The sequence below is a fragment of the Lemur catta genome, chromosome 24 (genome assembly GCF_020740605.2).
Source record: "Lemur catta isolate mLemCat1 chromosome 24, mLemCat1.pri, whole genome shotgun sequence".
In the NCBI taxonomy this organism is placed as follows: domain Eukaryota; kingdom Metazoa; phylum Chordata; class Mammalia; order Primates; family Lemuridae; genus Lemur; species Lemur catta.
In genome coordinates, this window is record NC_059151.1 from 1,851,539 (window position 1) to 1,871,714 (window position 20,176).

A 20,176-nucleotide genomic window follows, 5' to 3' on the forward strand; every position below is an offset into this window, starting at 1 on the left:
TACTGTGCCTGATTTATAAAGGAAACTTCATCACAGGTGTGTATGCATAGGAATAAAACACAGTATATGCAGCGTTTGGTACTAGCCACAGGAGAGAAGACACAAGGAAAAGAATCCTTACAAAAGAAACATTGTCAAAGAGAAATTGCACCAGACAGTTAAACAGGCATGAAAGACCATATTCAAGACTCTTGCAACAGGGCTCAAGACGACTGCAGGAGGAGAGAGAGACCGAACTCAACTTGGAATACGATGGGGACAGCTGGGGATTTACAGCCCACGGGCAGGAGGAGTGAGTCAACTAGGCTGGCAAGATGGTTCAATTCCTGCTTAGTCGAGTCACACTTGCAGCTGGACTTCTACTTCCCAGTATTAAGCCTCTTTTAAATTTGAATCTCTAGTGAGCAGCAGAATCATCTAAGTTGCTTGTTAAAAATGCAGAATCCCAAATGCCACCACCAGAGATTGTGACTGAGTAGGTCTGGTGGGTTCTAATGAGTCTACATTTTCATGCATGTACCAGGATGTTCCAAGGGAAGCACATCTATGTCAGTTTCAACGGAGGCGTCATATCAAATAGGACCCCACCAGGGAACAGATGACACGCTGAAGCTGAACGATGAAGGAATGTCTCATAAAAGTAGGATTCACAAAAGGAGTGGGCAGGGCACAGGGAAACCACAGGGGGTAACGCAGTGCCCCAGATCCTGTAACAGCAGGGCACCTGTCAATACCCCTAGACCTGAAAGTCAAGAGACTAGTTAGCAGAATCAGCGAGTGCAGGAGCGGGGTGGACAGAGCTGATTGACAAAGGCTGTGGCATTTGTTGAGGGATGCAGCAGCCCAGGGAAACCCAGAGAGGGAACCTGGGGTATCAACACCCCAACCTCACTCTCCTGTCTTCTTCCTGCTTCTTCTGATGCTCCCAACTGACCAAACTCAACAGGAAGCCACAGGGCCACTGATAGAGTCCACGCAGGTCGGCCTCTTGGGCCGCACAAGAGGGTGGAGAGGAATGAGGAGTGGGCCCGGAGGGGTAGAATGCAGATATCTTGCACAGGCACCAACACGATAGATAACAAAGTGGGTGTAAACCGCACCCGCTCACTCCCCTCCCATGTGCAAAATTTACAAAAGAAATGATTCAGACCAGTTCTATGACATTGGGCGCTTCATCTGAACAAGGATATACAAAAAGGTCAGAGTGTGGAAAGAGAGAGACGAGATCACTCACAGGGCCTGAAATGTGTTCCTGGCTGTCGAAAGACAGCAGGTTCAGCTCACAACTGAAACAGCAAAAGGGCCTGGGACCGAAGAATCCAGTTGTCTAGTGGGGCTGAGTTCAGTCTGTGCTCCTAGAATGCATGGGGTAATGGGTAAATGCAAGTTTCCTCTGGACCAGGTAGGCCATGCAGAAGAGAGGGCAAGCCTCACATTGGTTTGGGTCCTGCTCCAGAGAACCTGCTGGAGCAAGAGTCAGGGTGGGGTGGACCTCTGAACAAAACCAGAATAGTGAGGGGAAAAAACAAAAGCTGCACTTGGATTATATCCCGCATGGCAATGTTTAGTCAATGAATCGGCTCCACGACATAGTGATTCTGATGCAGGCTGTCTAGGAAGTTTTCGAGAAGCACTGATCTTGGACTATTTAAATCTGCCTGGATATGGCAAAATGAACAGGAAAAATAATGATACACCATGGTGTTCTTCTTCTTGGAATCAAAAATTGAATGGAGGAGTTCGTGTAAATTCTAGACTCAGATTGCCTATAATTGAAACCACAGCTCTGCCATTTATTGCCTGAGTGCTTTTCCACAAGTTACTCAACTTCCTTAAACATCAGGGTCGCCATGTGTAAAGTCAGTATAATAATAGTAAATGCGTGCAAGTATTGTGAGGATTAAACAGAGTAATCCAGGCTCCTTGGCAGAGTGCATGGTACACAATAATATATAGCAGTTCTTTTTATAATTCAAAAAACATTTACAGAGCTATAACTACAGGCTATATTTAAGTGCTGATATGCAAATTACCAAATTCTAGTATAAAACCAAATTCATCTAAATTCATCCTCCTTTTGTTTTCCTAGAATATTTAGCTTTACCCTAAAATACTCAAAACCTGAATAAACACAGACTTTTGATACATGAGACTGACTTACTCTGATTTTCCTACCAAACAAAAGGTTGATAGGTTAGTTAGTTAATAATCGTTTATGAAGATCTCAGTTTGGACTGAAAACGACATTAAATGCCGTGAGAAGCATCATTATTCAAAGTGAAAATGTCTGTGCTGGAGGAATGCCACTACCACCATGGCACACTCAGAAGGAAGAGCATTTATAGATTTCCTGCAGGAATTGGGTTTTGAGCTAGATGAGAATGGAGAGATTAACTCTTACTAATAGAGCTGACGTGGAGGGCTTTTCGGACGGTGGCCAGTCTGTCACCAGGCGAGGGTGGAGCACTTGGAATCTAACAGTTATGAACTGGGCACCACACACGGCCCGACTCCAGGGAGGAGCAGATGGACAGAACTGGGACAAGAACCGATGTCAAATAAGGAGAAAACCTCTCCTTGGTTGTATCATCCAACTCCAAGCACATCGCAGTCCACTCGGACACACAACAATATGTACGATCAGGAGCAATTTCTACAGTTTCCAATATTAAGGCTTTCTAAATCTCTCTAAAAATTAACTAAAAATTGTTATTGTAAGGGGAAGTGTGGTTAATCCATGATTTACTGCTGTTAAAAGTTCAGATATTTCTATCGCTGACCACAGACCCCAAGGAAGAAGGTTGAGAATTAATTGTACCTTCCTGGTCTTTTAGGAATTTCTCAGGGTCCTATTTTCCTCTCTTGTGAATTAGGTAAAATTGCTAATATACTCACCTTTCATGGTGAGGGCTAATGAAGCACTCACGGTAATGACTCTGTAGAAAATACCCTTGGAGTGTGATAGATTGGTGGGGGGGGGGGGGTGATAATGAATTCTGCTTTCTTCCTTTAACACTCACCCCAGACCACTACTAGCACTCCCTCTAATCAATTTTAAACTTCAACAAAAATCCATAAAGTTTCAAATGACCAGATGACATGTTTATTTCTGCAGTGATTAATTTCCTCAAAAGAAAAGGCAAAGTTCCAAAAGCAATTGGATTCATTTAATGGACACTCTTTAGGTCTGAAGGCAGTGAAAATCCTAAGCAGCTTTCCACCTCCTACATTTCCAACCTTAACGGTTTTTAAGACCAAGAAAAACATGAGGTCAGATAAAATAAAGCAACCCCCACTCTTAGGAAGACTAAAAAAAAGTGCTCTACATGGCAAAAAGTAAAATCTTTTTACAATTCTGGTGATAGAGAATAGAAACAATACCTGAATTTAAATCAATGGTGTATCAATTTTTTTAAAGTAATTCCCATGTTTATAAGGCAGGAGAACAGAAATTGACTCATGGCATATCTGAAATGCATAAAAATGATATACACACTGTCACTATATTTGCAAATTAAGTAATAAGAAAGCAATGTATCCTAAGCCACAGACAGATCCAGCCAGAAAAATTAAATGCCTGCGTTAAAAGAGTCCCACTAGCAAGTCACCCCCAGCTAGGCTAGTTTCTTTTTATCACAATCTAGTTTCCATGTCATTAACCTGGGGGTCAGAGCTTCCAGAAAACTGTTGGCAATATCTCAAATCGAGAGATAAATGTGGAAAAGGGACTGATCAGGGAGGAATTCTGGGAAGATGATGGCAGCCGCAATATAGTTTTTAAATCTCCCCATAAAAACAGACAGAACAAGTAGAGTACCAAAACCAAAAGCTCATGAACAATATTCATTATACATCTTGGTAACATTGAGGTGATAAGATTTCCCCAGGAACCTGAACATATCAGCAGATGGGATAAACCACTAGCAGCCAAAAGACCCGTGTGGTGTTAACAACCGCTGTGCAAGAGGTGGGAGAAAGAAGCAGAGTATCTGATCCATCTGAGAACAGACAACCCAAAACTGCCAACACATGCTCCCTGGGAAGCACAGTGAGCCGGCGTTAGGATGGCGGCTGAAACCGGAAAGAGCTTCGCACATTCTAATTTGCAGGGCAAGAGGTGCTCAGTAAGGAAAGTCTGAAGGGGCTGGAGGAGCTTGGCTCCTACAAACTCTCAAAACTACACAGCCAAAGCTTCCTTCCGGAACAAAACCCATGGAGGAGAAACTGCTGGTTATAGATGCCAACTTGAGCAGGACAGAGATGACAGAGACAAAAAAGAGAGAGAGAAAGACCGGGCATGGTGGCTCACACCTGTAATCCTAGCAACTTCAGTCCATACCTTACACTGCCTGCAACAATTAACTCAAAATGGATCACTGATCTAAATGTAAAACTTGGAAATTTCTACAAGAAAATACAAAAGAAATCTTTGTGACCTTGGGTTAAATAAAAATTTCTTAGCTATGACATCAAATGCATGATCCAGAAAAGAAAAAATGATAATAAATTGAAGTTCATCCAAGTTAAAAACTTCTACTTGTCAAAAGACTCTGTTAAGAGAATGAAGAGACAAGTCACAGACTGGGAGAAGGTACTTGTAAGTCATTTATCTGGTAAAGTAGTTGCATTAAGAATATCTTTTTAAAAATGCTCAAAATTGAATTAATAAACGAAAAAAATTGGCAAATGATTTGAACAGACACTTCACCAAAAAAGATATCTGGATGGCAAATAAGCCCATGATGGGATGTTCCACATTATTAGTCATTAGGAAAATACAAATTAAAGTCACAATGAGATCCCCCCACACCTATTAAAATGGCTAAAATTTAAAAGGCTGACCATACCAAATACCAGTGAGGATGTGAAGGAAGTGGAACACTCAAAACCTGCTAATGAGAATGTAGAATGAACCAACCACTTTGGAAAACAATTTGCCAACTTCTTAAATAGCAAACATACATCTACCACATGAGCCGGCCATTCCACTTGTAGGTACTGCCCAAAAGAAACGAAAGTATATGTCCAATTGCACATAAATATTCACAGCAACTTTATCTGTAAGAGCCCAAAACCGTACACAACCCAAATGATCACCAACAGGTAAATGGATAAACCAACTGTGGCATATTCATTCAAGAAAATACACTCAGCAAAATAAAGCATGAACTATTGATACGCACCACAATAGGGACAAATCATAAATCAATGAGGGAAAGAAGCCAGGCAAAAATGACTACAGACTGAATGGTTTCATTGATGTAACATTCTGGAAACTACAAACTAATTCCCAATGACAGAGGACAAATCAGTGGCTACCTGGTGGTAGAGGTGAGACGCAGGTAGGAAGACCAAAAAGGGGCACAAGGAAACCTTTGGGAGTGACGGGTATGTTCATTATCTCAATTGTGGTGATGGTGCCACAGGTGTGTGCATATGTCAGAATGTATCAGGTTGTACACTTCACAGCAATTTTACACTTTTATAGCAGCTTATTGTATGTCCATTACACCCCAATGAAGCCTTTTAAAAATAATGAGTGTTTGTGTTTAAACAAACTAAATTATAAGATAAGAAAGATAAGCCAGGACTGTGTCATAAATTAATTTTTTCCTAGTACAATTATAAGTAAATAGTATGCACTTATATAACACAATGAATACATGGGTTTAATTTAAGATGGGTGTATTTTTTGCTGTTTTTCCTATATATACATTTGGAAGGCACAATGTTTATATTTTCTCCATATTCTAAATAAAATATAAGTAGTCTTATTAATTTTTAAAAAAAGACAGTACCAAAATAGATTTTAAGCATTTCCAAAAGACAGTCAAACAAGGACAAAAATAATGGGGAAAGTAAAATTAGCAATCCAATTTGCAAGAACAAGCTAAGTAGTATCTCAAACAATCCTGAAGGGAAATAAAGCCTTAGCAGATAAAATTCTGCTAAGCGTAATTTAGAAGGATGGTTCGTGTTCTATCTCAGAGTTTTTGCCAAGTAGTCTCAAGATTTATTCTTCTAAACGTTGCATCTTTCCCATATGTTTTCTTAAAAGTATGAGTGGACAGTGAACCACTTCACATAGCTGGCTCTCAGATAATGAAGTGATTGCTCATATTTGGGAAGTCCCCCACAGTCCATTCGAATGTTAAGAAGGCCTTCCAAAGACTCAAAGGTGAGGAAAGATTGGGAATGTTTTTTAAAAAAATTATTTTTTCAAACAGGATTTATAGCCCTCAAAAGGAGGGTTGTTACAAGCTGATGAAATCTCATCAATGTACCCTACAAGGAAAAAAACTCTATATTTTCTCATAAAACTATATGAGAAAACTATATTTCACATAGTTAATGAAGACTCATAACACCGTAGCTATTTTTTCAAACTGAACCCTGGAGTTGTATGCTTTTAACTTTACTTGGGATCCTCCGGGGTTGAAGGCGGTTTGGAGCCTGGTAAAATGGGGAAAGAACCGGACTCTTGTCTCGATAAGCCATACAGACTGCAACAAATTAGGCAAGTGAGTCTAGCACTCTACAATTCTTCACTGAAAATTAAGGAATTGGAGTAGAAAATTTCTCATGTCACCATCACTTTGTGACTGAGAAGACAGTATGTTTTCAGCACCATGGACAGTCACAATGGGTAGGACAGAGACTCTGAACTCAAGGGGAAAAGCCAATAGAGTTGTCTTAAAAGTCATTGCAGCAAAAATTCATGGATAGTTTTGATATTCCAAGTACATGTGGTGTTTATAATAATTAGGAAATTTTTCCATTTTCATTTTTGTAACGTTTCAAAATGATGAACATCTTGGAATACAATAGAAACTATCTGCCTTTGAGAAGAAAAGCTCTGTATTTATTATACAAATGTTCCAATTAACACTGATTGAAAATTTGTACAAAAAATGCCTCAGGAGATGTAAATGAATGCACAAGGAGTTACAAAAAGTGAAGTAAAAGTGCATTAAATTGTATGCTTCTGTGCTCTTCAATTGAATGACACCAGTAACTTGAAAAGAATGAACATGACTATTTGGAGCTTGGGGTGGAGAAAGGTCAAGACCTCGAGGGGTAAAGGAAAAGTCTAACACAATCCTCTTCCCTCTACTTACAAGCCGGCTAGATTCTCAAAGAGTTACACTGGTCCCCTTTGTCTGAAGCTTCTTTGATGGTGACACAGGGCAAGCTGCCTGTCCAGTGAGCTCATGTAACACGCTGGATCCCTTCCAAACTCTGACTATGTATTTAATGTTCAAATCATCTTTATTCTAACACCAAGAACCTATTAGAACCCTCTAATGTAGTCATCGGGGACAATTTTAGATCTCCATAGGTTTGCACAAAGAATGTAAGCAAACCAATTGCTTAAACTGGAAGAAATGTCAACGTTAGTAAAGATTGATTTTCTATACTCTCTCTCTAATTAGTTGCTTTGGACATCAATGGGTTGCACAAAATGAGCTATAATGATTTCTCTGATTAAGTAGCTCCAGCAAACCAGAAAGGTTGGAGCACGGTATTGTTAACCCTTTGATGGGCTAAGCATGTAGAACCATGCAGACGATATCAAAATGCTCCAGGGGATAGCCAAGCAAAAGTGGATGACAGGAGCAGCTTCGGAAGGACTTAATTTAAACCACTGGTCTAGGAAAGACAAGGAGCAGATCCATCAACACAGAGAGAAAACTAGTGCTACCTGCACATCTGCTACCATGTGCCGGGCACTATTCTAAGGGCTTTCACATCATATGTCACTTAAAATTTGCAGGACAGTCCAGTGAGATTTTTATTTAGAGCATTTTACATATGAGGAAAGTAAGTTGCCTAAGGAACCACAAAAACAAAATCAGAAAATCCAATAAAGAGTCATAGTTTTAAAAAGGTTTTACAACCAGATGCAACCTCAGTCATAATCCTACGTTTTTACCATTTTTAATCACTATTTGTGTCTTAGAAAGTGCAAAGATGAAAATTCTGCCTATTTATAGCATCAATCTGGAAAAACATAATGTCATCTGAAATCAACTCCTTCTTTTGAAAAAATATTTTAAGTGGTGTCACAGCACTTGGAAGAAAGTTGAGAAAAGAGTTAGCTCCTGAAATCTTTACTGTAGAACAGGCATAGTGGTTTCTACCACACTTCAGCTCAGAACAGTCCTCTGTTTGGGGGCTTAGGAATCAGCCTCCTGAAGGAAACTTGGGGCAAAGACCACACCTTGTTCCTTGTAATCCGTGTAGCACCAAGACACATATGGAACACATAACTGGGATGAAATAAATACTTGTTCCATGAGTAATAAGCATAGTCTGGTATGTGATGGGCAAGGGATTTCAGAAATAAAAAACACACACTGTTTTATTTACCCAGAAAAACAGAAATCAAACCAATCTTCTACCACTGCTAGCGCGATGGAATCTGATTTGGTTTTCATATGGGCCATAAGGTGCTTTGGTAAATCCTAAAGAACTGTGATCATTGTTTGTTGTCCACAACTCTGCTGAGTGAGAGCGTATTTCTCAGTCACTCTAACCCATACCAATTCCAAAGCAAAGATGCAACCCAAGGCAAGCCAAGAAAAGCCCCTCCATTTATCCGGGAAGTGTTCACACATAAGGAAGGGCCACGTAACACGCAGAGGGAGGTTCACACATAAGGAACGGCCACGTAACACGCAGAGGGAGGGAGCTGCATCAACCCAGAACCCCAGAGGGTCCGCCCAGCTGCTTGGACACACAAACCTGGCACCAAACAAACGCCCTCCTAAAAATCACAGCAGGCGTCAAGAGCATCACCCAGCCATCTGACTCACTCACAGCATCTGGGCATGAGAAAATTTTATTTCCCAACTCCCTCTTCCCTGCCCCCACGTCCCCCAGCCTCACATGCAAACAATCTGGACAGTCCATAAGGTGGAGGATGAATTTAGGGAGTTCCCCAGGGCCTGGCTGGCTGCTTTCCAGCCATTTCTTTCTGGCCTGTGAAACCAGGTGCACCATTTCTTGATACACGAGAAAAAACGAAGTCAGTTTCTATTTGCAGAGGAAGAGGGAAAAAATGAAATTCGCACACAGCCATGTCACAGATTCTTCGAAAGGAAATGCCTAAGCCGGAGGAGAGGGAGGAGGCAAAAGAGAAACGCAAAAGGAAAGGAAATGCGGCTTGCTGACCCCCGAGAAGCGTCCCATGCACTTGGCCTCGCGGACACGAGCACATGTAAGGTTTTGTAGCAAAGCTGGTAAATTAAATCAGTGAGGTTTCTGGATGCATTTTAGCCACTGGCCATGACGCGGTTTAATCATCTCAGCCATCCCAGGAGCAATCACTGAGTGTCACTGTCCACGTGCCTTTGTCTGAGGCTCTGCGTGTGTGACTGACCTCTCCGCACAACCTCACGTTCTCCTAACAGATAAACACACACTTTAACATACATGAAATTTGGTTAACATGAACATCAAGAAGAAGCTTGTTGGGGGAAAATGGCCCGCAGGGTTGGATTTCATGAGTGGCCCACCTGCCGCCTGCGGGAAACATCGATTCCAGCACGAATAGGAAAGAAAGAAGTTGACAGGATGGTATGGACCCGTTTTCCGTACCCAAATACAGTCACAAATCAGCAGGTGCCCCCAGGGGAGGGGCACTATGCCATGTAGCTGTTGCACCAGTCCAGGCAGCCACTAGACCGGGCCAGCTGGAGGTGCCTGTGTCACCTGCAGCAGCGACCCACGACTGCCGTGACGGCCAGGCCACCAGTGCTCCTCATGCACGGAAAAGGCTCCCTCCTCCCATCCTGCTCTCTGAAAGGACCCCGTAGCAGCGGGGCTGCCTGTGTCATCATTAGTCAAGCCCTTTTTGTCCGGCACAGGCGAGGCTAGATTCAGGGGACAGAGGGAAAGTGGAGTAGTTCCAACAACAGCCAGTATATGTTCCTGCGATCTACAATCCCAGACCCTCAGACCCTGTCTCCGGGTCTGGCCCAGGAGCCCCTCCTTGTGAGGGGTCACTGATATGGAGCCCCGCCCCTGTGTTGATAGAACTTTATTCACAACCCTAGTTCAAGTTTAGTTCTCAGAAAGTGTCTCAATACCTATGTAAAGGGCTGGATACAAATAGCTTCCATTGTTGCACCATTGGACGCAGCCAAATCTCAGCTCTGACACAGCAAGGCGGGCCCCAGTTACACATATTTATTATATGCACCTGGAAAAAAAAATTTTTTTTTTTTTTTTTTTTGGAGAAAATTTTTAACACCATCTAGTGACACTGCTTTTGTTTCTCCCACTTACTGACCCTTGACATAGTTCTAATTTCCTGGATAGGGAATGCCTAGAGAATGTTGAGTGGGTTATCATTCCTTCTAGAGAGTAGCAGTAAACAGATATAAAAGAGTAAGAGTGGAAGTGTTTTGAACTCTTGTAAGAAAGGTTTACTATGGTTCCAGTAACAAATCTGGCATCGAACTTAGAATGAAATGAAATTTTTTGCCCAATTATCTATCAAAATTTTTTCAAATGTTCACTATTCTCTTTCTCTGCACTCTCTGATCCCTCTCTTCTCCCTAGCTACAATACAGTTGTGCCAGTTACAAATAAATGGCACAATTCTAGATAATTATTAATAAGAATTTTTAAAATTAAAAGCATGGGATGTTGAAAGACTAACTTAGTAGACAAATGATTATTGCTGTAATGGATAACTATGTCACAGACGCTGAGCAAGTGCATTATATATGCTACCTCACTACCTTATAAGGTAGGATCTATTAAAACACTGACTTTTCAAAGAGGAAACTAAAGCTCAGAGATGCTTGTGACTAACGCAGGTTCACACAGCTAAGTATGAGGACACTTAGGGACAAACTAAGGGACATACGAACCTGTCATATGCCTGGGTGGTTATGGCCATGTGGGGACCCACTCCTAGAAGGAAGATGTGTCATTCGAGCAGTCAGCCTTCCCCCTCTACGAGCCCCTGGAGGCTGGGCCACCCTCATCCTGCTGTGCGTCCTCCACAGGGCCCCCCCAGCTATCGTAAATATAGGAGACATCATGAGAAATTAAAATGATATCAAAGACTTTCTCTAGAAGAACGCATCAAAGACAACGACTCTTCACAACCCAGAATGTCAACTCCAGTGACCACTGGGAACACACCCAAGCCTGCAGCCTTCCTAGGAGGTCTAAATCATGGGCAGATTAATTCCTACCACATCCCTTCACGATCGTATTCTAAACTGAAGAACATAGTTTTGGAAAATAAATCTCCATAAAATAAAAGCATGGGCTCTTAAGGCTGCCTGAAATTCAGGCTGTCAGCAAAGTTACTGCACATCCCAAGACAGCTTTCTAAGACAGATGAGAAGCCTACTGGATGCAGAAGCTGTGAGCTCGAGCTGCAAATTCTGACTGCTTCATCTTTCCTTCTCCACCTTCCAAATAGAAGCATTTCTGTTCTTCACCATTTAAACCACCCGTAACAGTCCATTCTCTAGCAAGTTCCTGCACGCCCAGGATACCAAGTATGCACCTTATGTTTCCGTTCTCTTCGTTACGGTATCAGTAAGGACAATTCACATTTGTATCGCGCTTGACATTTTAGAAAGGACTTTCACACTCATGACCACACTAGGGCCTCGCATCGTTTCTGCGAGCGAAGCAAATTGAATATTGATACTTTTGTTTCAGAGCTCTGAAAACTGACTCTCAGAGAGGTGAGGAGATTTCCCCCAACAGCACACAGCCGGCGAGGAGATGAGCTGCGCCCGGATCTCAGGACTCCCCTGCAGGTTCCTTGAGAGTCACGACACTGTCACTCTTTAGTTCTCAGCCCCACGTGCCTCTCTGTAGGCACCGTTGCTTCATTTACAGTCAGGTTCAAATAATCCTCAAGAAAGACAATTCCCTTGCTCCAGGCACCCAACAGAGTTTCCAAAGGAGTAGGGCATCATTCCTCTCCCGCTGGAAATATGACAAGGAAGCCCACTGTGTTAGTGTTCTTTTAGAGAGATTACTTTTGGAGTAATCTAACCTGACTTCCAGCCAGAATTCTGCACCAACAGCATGGAAGATAAAAGTCTGATGAATAAAATCTTGACTTGTGCCATGGATCCGCTTCACTTGACCTATATTGAGGATATAAGTTTGCAACCCAATTGAAAAATAAAAAATACTCTGTATTTAATTATATTACAATCTATGGCTGAATTTCATTTAAGTGGCACTTATAATTGGTACGTTTTTCAAGTACTGCTTCTGCGGCAGCTGTCTGTAAAAGTACATTATCATCATTTGTACAACTGCAGACTAAGTTAGCATCGATACACATCCCATAGATCGGGGGGCAAATCACCGAAGGACAGTGGCTGTCACATTTCCATGAAATACAATTAAATATGTCCAGAAATAAGCTGGCTCCCAGATTCTGCTATAGCAGCATATGGAATGTTTTAAAAATTAATAAGCATTGATTGAGCACCTATGTCTTGCTCAACACTGTAGCGGATTCAGAAAGGTATAAGCTATGTTCTAAGATAGTCAAAGAAGAGAGATAACCCAGGGTATGAGGGTTAAGGTGAAAGTTTATATAATAATAATTAAATTATACATATTATTTGTCAATTACATGCCAGACATTATGCTAAGTATTTCATTTGAATTACTTTACTTAATTCTTACAACAGCTCGAAATAGCTATTATTCTTCCAGTTGTACAGAGAATAAAACTGAGGCACAAACAAGTAATTCACTTAATTAAGGTCATATGGCTAAGAAGTAGGGGGCCAGGATTGGAAACCAAGTATGTGATTCCTCAGCCGGAGCCTCTCTGCTGCATCTGGGGAAGGGCTGGCTCTTTGCCGGGGTCCCGATTAGGCAGGTTCAGTCAGTGAGAGCGAAAGGCATCAGTCCTATCTGAGGACGGACAAATAGCACAAACAAAGCCACAGGAGCAAGAATTTGTGTTTGAACACGTGAGGGTCCCTGAAGAAAATCAATGGCAGGAAGGAACATTGGCCAGGCAGGGTGAGACACTTAATAGAAGTTAGAGACTTGAGCCTTTGGAGACAGAAGGTAATTTGGACTCTTCTATAGGAAAGCGACAATGGAAAGGCCGTCCGCTCAGGAAGAGTGGAGACAAGCGGGACTGGAGGGAAGAAAGCCAACCAGTGGCTTGTTGTGAAATCCTCTACAGGCTGCCCCTTGGTCTTAGTAGGTACTCAGTAACTGTTTGTCAGACCAGCGAATGGAGAGCAGTGTGGGTAAAAGGAAAGGTACAGATCCAAGAAAGAATCTGCAGGAGTCACTGACAGATTGTCCATGGAAGAAAAAGAAGAGAGAGAAAGAAAGGATAACAACAAAAGTGCTACTCAAGGTGAGCAGAAGCGTCTGGTGCTTTTGGTGGAAGACGGAGATGGAAAAGGAGAAGTGGGTCTCGGGTGGGTGCAGGGAGGACGATGAGGCCTCCATTCTGGTTTGGAAACGTAGAGGCTCGAAAGGAACAGAGGACACTGTTAATACATTACAGGTATTTAGAGAAAAGCCTAGACTACACGTAAGACTCTCCGAGGGCGGAGAGCACAGTTCTTCCTCATCACGAACTCACATAGCAAGAGCTGCCATTTTGTTTATGGGCCCTCTCAGTAGGCAACTCTCGGTAGGTAGAACTTTCCTATGTAAATGTCACTACCGGACCTATCACATTTTATCAAAGATGTGCAAAGTAAAGACACTCGTAATATACCAGAACCCCATTATGAATTGAAAAGAGCTGAGCAAAAGGAAATACATCAAAGAATCAAGCTCCTATCCCTGCTCCCTGTGACGGGCTGCCAGCACCGGCCATTCGAAACACCAGCCTTTCCTGATCAAAATACAAAAAGAAAAAAAATCATGGAACAGTTTCTCAGGGAGAAGCCATTAGACAGATGTAATCATAATGGGACCAAATATTCTCATAAACGAAATGCGTGCATTTAGGACCCCATGCGGAGTTTAAAAGCAGCTAACACAAAAGGTAAGTAGAGTTGCCCTAGTGTATACAACGGCTCAGATGTGGTAGAGCAATCCAATTAGCCCTCAAACAAACTGAATTGTGAATTTACAAGACAAATCCAGTATCCATTAGCTTAAAATTCAAATGACTCTCATCGAAAGCCCAGCTGTGGCAATAGGAGCTATTATTTTCAAAGTAAAATTCTCTCTTATGATCATCCACCAACACCCAATCACAGAAGCTACAGCCATACTTGTCCAAGTTATTTGCTTTCAAAACAGTCTGACCACGTGGTTCATCCTCTTGATGCTTAAAGCCGATCAGAATGACAAAGTGGATAAGAATGTCCAAGATTCATTGAAACAGACAAAGCAGCCCCTCTATTCAAGTATTAGGGACAAAATCAAGTTCTTCAACAGGCAAAGTAGAGAGAGGAAAAAACTGCTTGAAAGTAAAACCACTTTAAAGAGAGGAGTTTTAAATATAAAACTGGGAAGATTCATAAAATGTAGCCCTGGGAATTGGCTAAAAGAGAAATAAGTTGAAATTCGGGTACATTGTTTGAAATAAAAAACCTGTCATAAAATACGCTCCGGTAACACACCAAATCTCTTACGCAAACACTCCCCAATTTAGAGGCAGAATATTTATCCAATGTTGTCTGGTAAGTTAGTAGTTTGAAACTCTGAAAACATATTCTCCCCAAAAAAATAATGTTATGCTTGGTGACTGGCTTCCCAAGATAGACCACAAGAATCTTGTAATGTAGAGTGTCATAACATATAAATATAGTACTCGGATAATGGGGTAGTACAGATTGTTTTGTAAAAATAGAATCTTATTATTTTATATAGCAGAGCTTTCCAAATTTTGGGTCATACCCCATGAAATCAGTTAATAGGTCTTTACCAGTTTGTTTTTTAATGGAATGGAAGAGATGGAATGTAAAAGAAAAAAATAAAATTGCAGAGATCAGAGTACATTCCATGTCATAAGGGAAAATATTATTCTTGAAACTTCATTGCAGTGTTATAGGTATAAATAGCTATGTGTATCCAGGACTGCAGTGTAAAATGTATTTCTTAGTGTGGGCCACAGTCAAAACAGTTTGAGCGTCTCTTAGGACGGCTTCCATAGGGTGCCTAGCACAAAGACAGCGTTTAAAACTGGTTGAGTCAATAAGAGATGGAATGAATTGGTGAACACATGAGGAATAAACCGGATGCTAGTAACACATTCTCAGTCACAGCCCTGACACTTGTGATGGGTCACTTGCTCACTCTAGCACTTCCACAGGTGAGTGCGATTAGATTCTAGGAGCCAGGTTGTGGGGGACGGAGGGAGAAGGTAAAATGATGTTGTCTGATACAGCAAATAAAAATACAAGGCGCCCAGCTAAATCTGAATTTCAGATAAACAACAAACAATTTAAGAGCAAAGAAAATCATGAACGTTCAGGGTGGGAAGATCAGTTTGATCCACTGGACATTTATTTGAGGCAAAATACTACGCTAGGTGCTGTGGAAGGGAACAATACATGGTTCCTGGCATTGAAGAGGATAGAGACACATGCAACAATCTCAACAATGAACATGCACTGAGCACTATTCTAAGTCCTTGAACTCACTTAACACTCAGCACCCCGCATTAAGCATTACTATTATCCCCACCAAAGATATAACTAAAGCACAGAGAAGTTCAAAGAGAAAGTTGTCCAAAGTCTCATAGAAAAACACACACGCACACACATAATATTCAGCGGGACTGTGGTAGAGGGCTGGATATTGTTCAAAGCAGGGGGCGGGGGTGGAGGTGGGATTTTAGCTGAACCTTGAAGAAACGGGCAACTTCAATAGGCCAATATTAGGAAAAGAATATTCCAAGCAGAGGAACAGCTTGGAGTGAGAGGACATAATCAAGATTGGTAAAGTGACCTTAAGCAAATTAATTAAACGCTCTAAACCACAAAACTGGTGAAGACAGAAAACAGAATGTGGAAATATGCAGTATACGTGAGATCTGGCAAATTCTGGAGACCATATCCATGGACAATGGCATGGAATTGACCGTCCCTTTTCTACAGAGACAAATGTGTTCAGCCCAGTGGATGGGGTTCCTCAAAGGTGTCCTGCCAGGTTAGATGATAAAGGTTGACAGGGACTAAAAATGCAGATTTGTGGACTGGGGGAAGATAGGCACAGAAGATAAAAATGCAATAGCCACTTCCTGTCCTGGAACTCAGACCCCATTACTATCACTAAGGCACCATGGAAAGCAAGACCTGGGCTGGAGATGGGGGGTCGGTTCAGATGTCAGAGCTCAAAGGGGAAGGGATGGAGGCCGGGGCCAGACGTCCATCCCTCCAAGCACACAGGGGCCCGCTAGGCCCAAAACCACCTGCCTGTGAGCTTCTGTCCTCCCTGACGTTAGGCACGCAGCCAGCCCAGTCTTTCCGCAGGTGCTCTGCCTTGGTGAGACACAGACATTACTCCAGAAATCTAGCCCAGTACTCAGGACACTGCCGGGGCCCTGCGGTAAACTTACTATCCTTTGCTTTGTATTCTAGACATTTTTAAATTGTTCTCAAAGACTTGCTTTGCAAACTTAGTTTACTAAGAAGACACAAAGCAAAAAGGTAACAAAATGATGACGAAGACACTCCGTGTCTCCAACACACACCCTCTGTCCTTAGCCTCTGAAGACGGGGCCGCAGGACACACTCGGGAGCTGTTTTTCAACCACAGGGACTGTTCTGGTCCTGTGTTCTCCAACCCTGTCACCCCCTCACCCTTGCTGGACAACTGCAAATACACACGAGCTCCCAGATTCAGTACCGAGGCAAAACCTCCTCTGTGTAAGCCCAATGTAAGAAGCAACTACGTTCTTGGCCACATTCTAACCAAAATGCAAACAAAGGCCATTTATTATGAAAACACCCATCTCTTCTCCTGGTCTCCCTGAAACTAACGGTAATCTCCCAAGTTAGAATTCGAGCATCCGGTGGAAATGAAAAGCTGCCTAGAATTTCCTCAAGTGCCCTAGCACTTTTGCTTTTAGGAAAGGAATATTTAGAAAGGTTTAATAATATCTTTCTTGCACATTTCTCTCCCTCTCCGACGCAGGGAGTCTAACAACTGCCTCTCTATTTATGAGCGAGAGTGTGTTGATGGGTTATTGCCTCAGAAGCAAGCATCCTTAAAGCACGTTCCTGAATTAGCTCTTCCTCTCCTTAGACAACTGCTTTTCCCCAAAGGGGTGATCACTGACTTCCCCAAGCAACACGGATTAGAAGTGACACCTGGGTGGAGTGTTTTAGGTCAATTCAGCCAACGTGGAATCAACTGTTTGTAGAAAGAGACGGCAGATGCTACAAGTAGCTCCTGCCTCTGGATGGGTAGAAATAACAAACCAAGGATGGAGGGGATTCCCTTTCCCTGGAGCTCTTCAAAGGCAAAACAGCCACTGGTTTTTCTTTTAATTGTCTAAATGCATCTATGGCTGCTTTTTGAGGCTGCCTCTTCCCCAGAGTGACTGGGAGCCAATCGTTCAATCGTTCTAAAACATCAAGAAGGGGCCTCTGTTGGCTGCAGGACAACAGGGACAAGAATATACAACCAAAAGGCAGCACCTACGACCAAAATCACCGGGCATGGGTTTTGGTACCTTAAGAACAAAAATCCAAATACAAGGGAAGAGAAAGGCACAGAGAAGAGCGATTTTAAAGAAGTAGCTGAGGCCTCCAGAGTAACCCCCAAATGCTAACACCACGGAAAAGCAATCGGGCAGGGACGGTGCCAGGGGACACAGCTAATTTTCACTGCAGGCCTGGAAAGCTTTACTTTTCCGGGCTCTTCTTTACGTCTTAGATTTCAGGCTCCCAACCCCACCCAGGCATTGCAGCCTGGCTTCCCCCAGTCCAGGCTTGTTTGCCCAACGCCCCCTTATCCCCCAGTATTGGGGTCTCCTTGCTTAACAACCATTGTCACACAGCACAGATTACGGGCTGGGCGATCTGAGCTCCAGAATCAAAGGGAGGTGACCACATGACCTCAGAAGGTACAAAGTAGCACCAGGAGCAGCCCAGGACGAGGTCGGGAGTTTGGAACCCGGAGTAGCACCTTCTAGAAGCACCAGCTCCTGCACCCAGGAGCAGAGAGACCCAGCTCTGCGTCTGCCCGGCGGGGACCCTGCAGACAGCGGGGCTGAGGCAGCTGCCGGTGTCGCCCCAGCTGGCAGCGCCTGTCACCGAGCGGGCAGGACAGCGCCCACAGAGACCGCCCAGGGGTGACCTGGCCGCTGCCACAGCCCTACCTGTCAGGCAGCCTCTTGAGGGAGGGCAGGACAGTGACAAAGGCCACGGGGTGGGGGGACCTCTCCCTGCTGAGTGGCCGACACAGAGGTTTCACGTACACAGTCAGCGCCGCCACCGTTCCCCGGGGCGACAGCAAGCCGGCCTCCCCCGGGACCGCTCCTAGCAACCGCCACCGCCACCGCCGCAGTCACCGCCACCGCCACAGTCACCGCCACCGCCACTGCCACCGTCACTGTCACCGCCACTGCCACCGTCACTGCCACCGCCACAGTCACCGCCGCCGCCACTGTCACCACCGACAAAACTCGCGCGGACTGACAGGAAACGTGTCCGCCGTCAGCGGCGACTGAAAGGAGGGCCCCGGGCTTCTGGTCCCCTCGTCGCCACCCTCCCGCCCCGCTCGACGCCCGGGTGAGCCGGGACGCCCACCTGTCCGCCCGCGGGGACCCGCCCGCCACCGCGGGGACCCGCCGCCCACCTCGCACGTGGGCGAGGCGCCCGTGCCCGGCAGCGCGCAGCCCAGGAGCTCGGCCAGGAGCTTGGCCATGCACAGCGCGGAGGCGGCTCCCTGCGCCCGGGTCCTGTCGCCGGTCCCGTCGCCGGCGGTGACACGGGCGGGAGGGCGGGAGGCGCGGGAGCCGGGCCTGCGCCGGCCTTTCCCGCTGGATGTCGCCGTCACCGGCGCGAAGGGAAGGGCCCCGCCGAGGGGGTGGCGGGAGGGCCGACGGCGCCGCAGGACGGGACCCGCCCGCCCGGGCAGGGCGACCCGGCGACACCCCCGGCGGGAGCGGACGCCGTAAGCTCCCGGGGACAGCGGCAGGCGACGGGGCAGGGCCAGGGGCGGGCGCCGCCGAGCGACCCGCTTCCCCGCTCCCCTCGCCCGCCCGCGGCGACCCGGCGACTCCCGCTGCCCACCGGGCTCCCCGCCGCCGGCCCCACCCTCCCCTGGGACAACCTGCTGCCGCACCTCGTGTCACCGAATGGGGCAGGCACAGGGAGCGGCGACCCTGCAGGCTGGGCCTGGGCCAGGTGAGCTCCAGCCCTGGGCTCGGCCGGGAAGGCCACCGACAGGGACAGCGCGGCCGTTTCTCTTTCCAAACCTGTATGGCCTGTCTTGTAACAAGGAGAACACTTTTAGGACACGGGTCTATACTATACATTTATTTTGCACCCCACAGCTGTACGTCTCAGCTTTAACGTGCTTAGGAATGACCTATAGAGCTTGCTTAAAATAAGAAGTCACAGCCCCCCAGTCCCAGTGTTCCCGGCTCGGCAGGTTTGGGGCCACCCCAAGACCTGCTTTTTTATTAGGGCCCCGGGAGACCCCGATGCAGGCGGCTCCCAGGCTGCAGTCCGAGAAACACTGCTCTACCTTGTCACATCCAGGGGTCACACGCACCAAAACTGTACAAGCACTAGATCTGGTGACAGACACGGACCCTAGAGAAAGTTTTGCCAAATCACCTAATTTTATATGCAAGGAAACAGAACTAGAAAAGCTCTGACTGCTTCACCAGGCCACACTGTGTTAGTGACACTCGGGGCATGGAGCAGGCTTGTTGGAGGGAGTGATAAAAGGTGGACGGTTGGGTGGCTGGTGAGGAACAGGTGGGTCCAGATTCCCTGATTCTCATTCCAGAATTCCAGTGGGTACAGCAAACTCACTATGCATTTAGGGACTAAAAAGGGAAAGGAAGTCAATTAGCTAAATGACATATATATTCAAACTACATTAGCTTGAATATATCCTCTCAGTGCTTCTCAAACTTTTTCAGTCAAGTATCTTTCACGATAGATTATTAAGAGTATAAAGTTTCCTTGAAATCTCTGGTTTTATCTTCTGCATTCTAGCCTACAAAATGTTCAGGTTT

At 44.7% G+C, this 20,176-nt stretch overlaps 1 long non-coding RNA gene across 2 annotated transcripts in view; it reads right to left on the minus strand.

The window, feature by feature from the left end:
- The window catches only part of LOC123627379, a 216,840-nt gene extending 197,959 nt beyond the window's left edge, over window positions 1–18,881 (minus strand). The window contains exon 1 of one of the 2 annotated variants that reach the window (XR_006731261.1): window positions 18,784–18,881. This is a non-coding gene — a long non-coding RNA (uncharacterized LOC123627379). The remainder of the gene's footprint in view (window positions 1–18,783) is intronic. The other variant, XR_006731260.1, reaches the window with a different exon arrangement.
- Window positions 18,882–20,176: the final 1,295 nt, after the last annotated feature.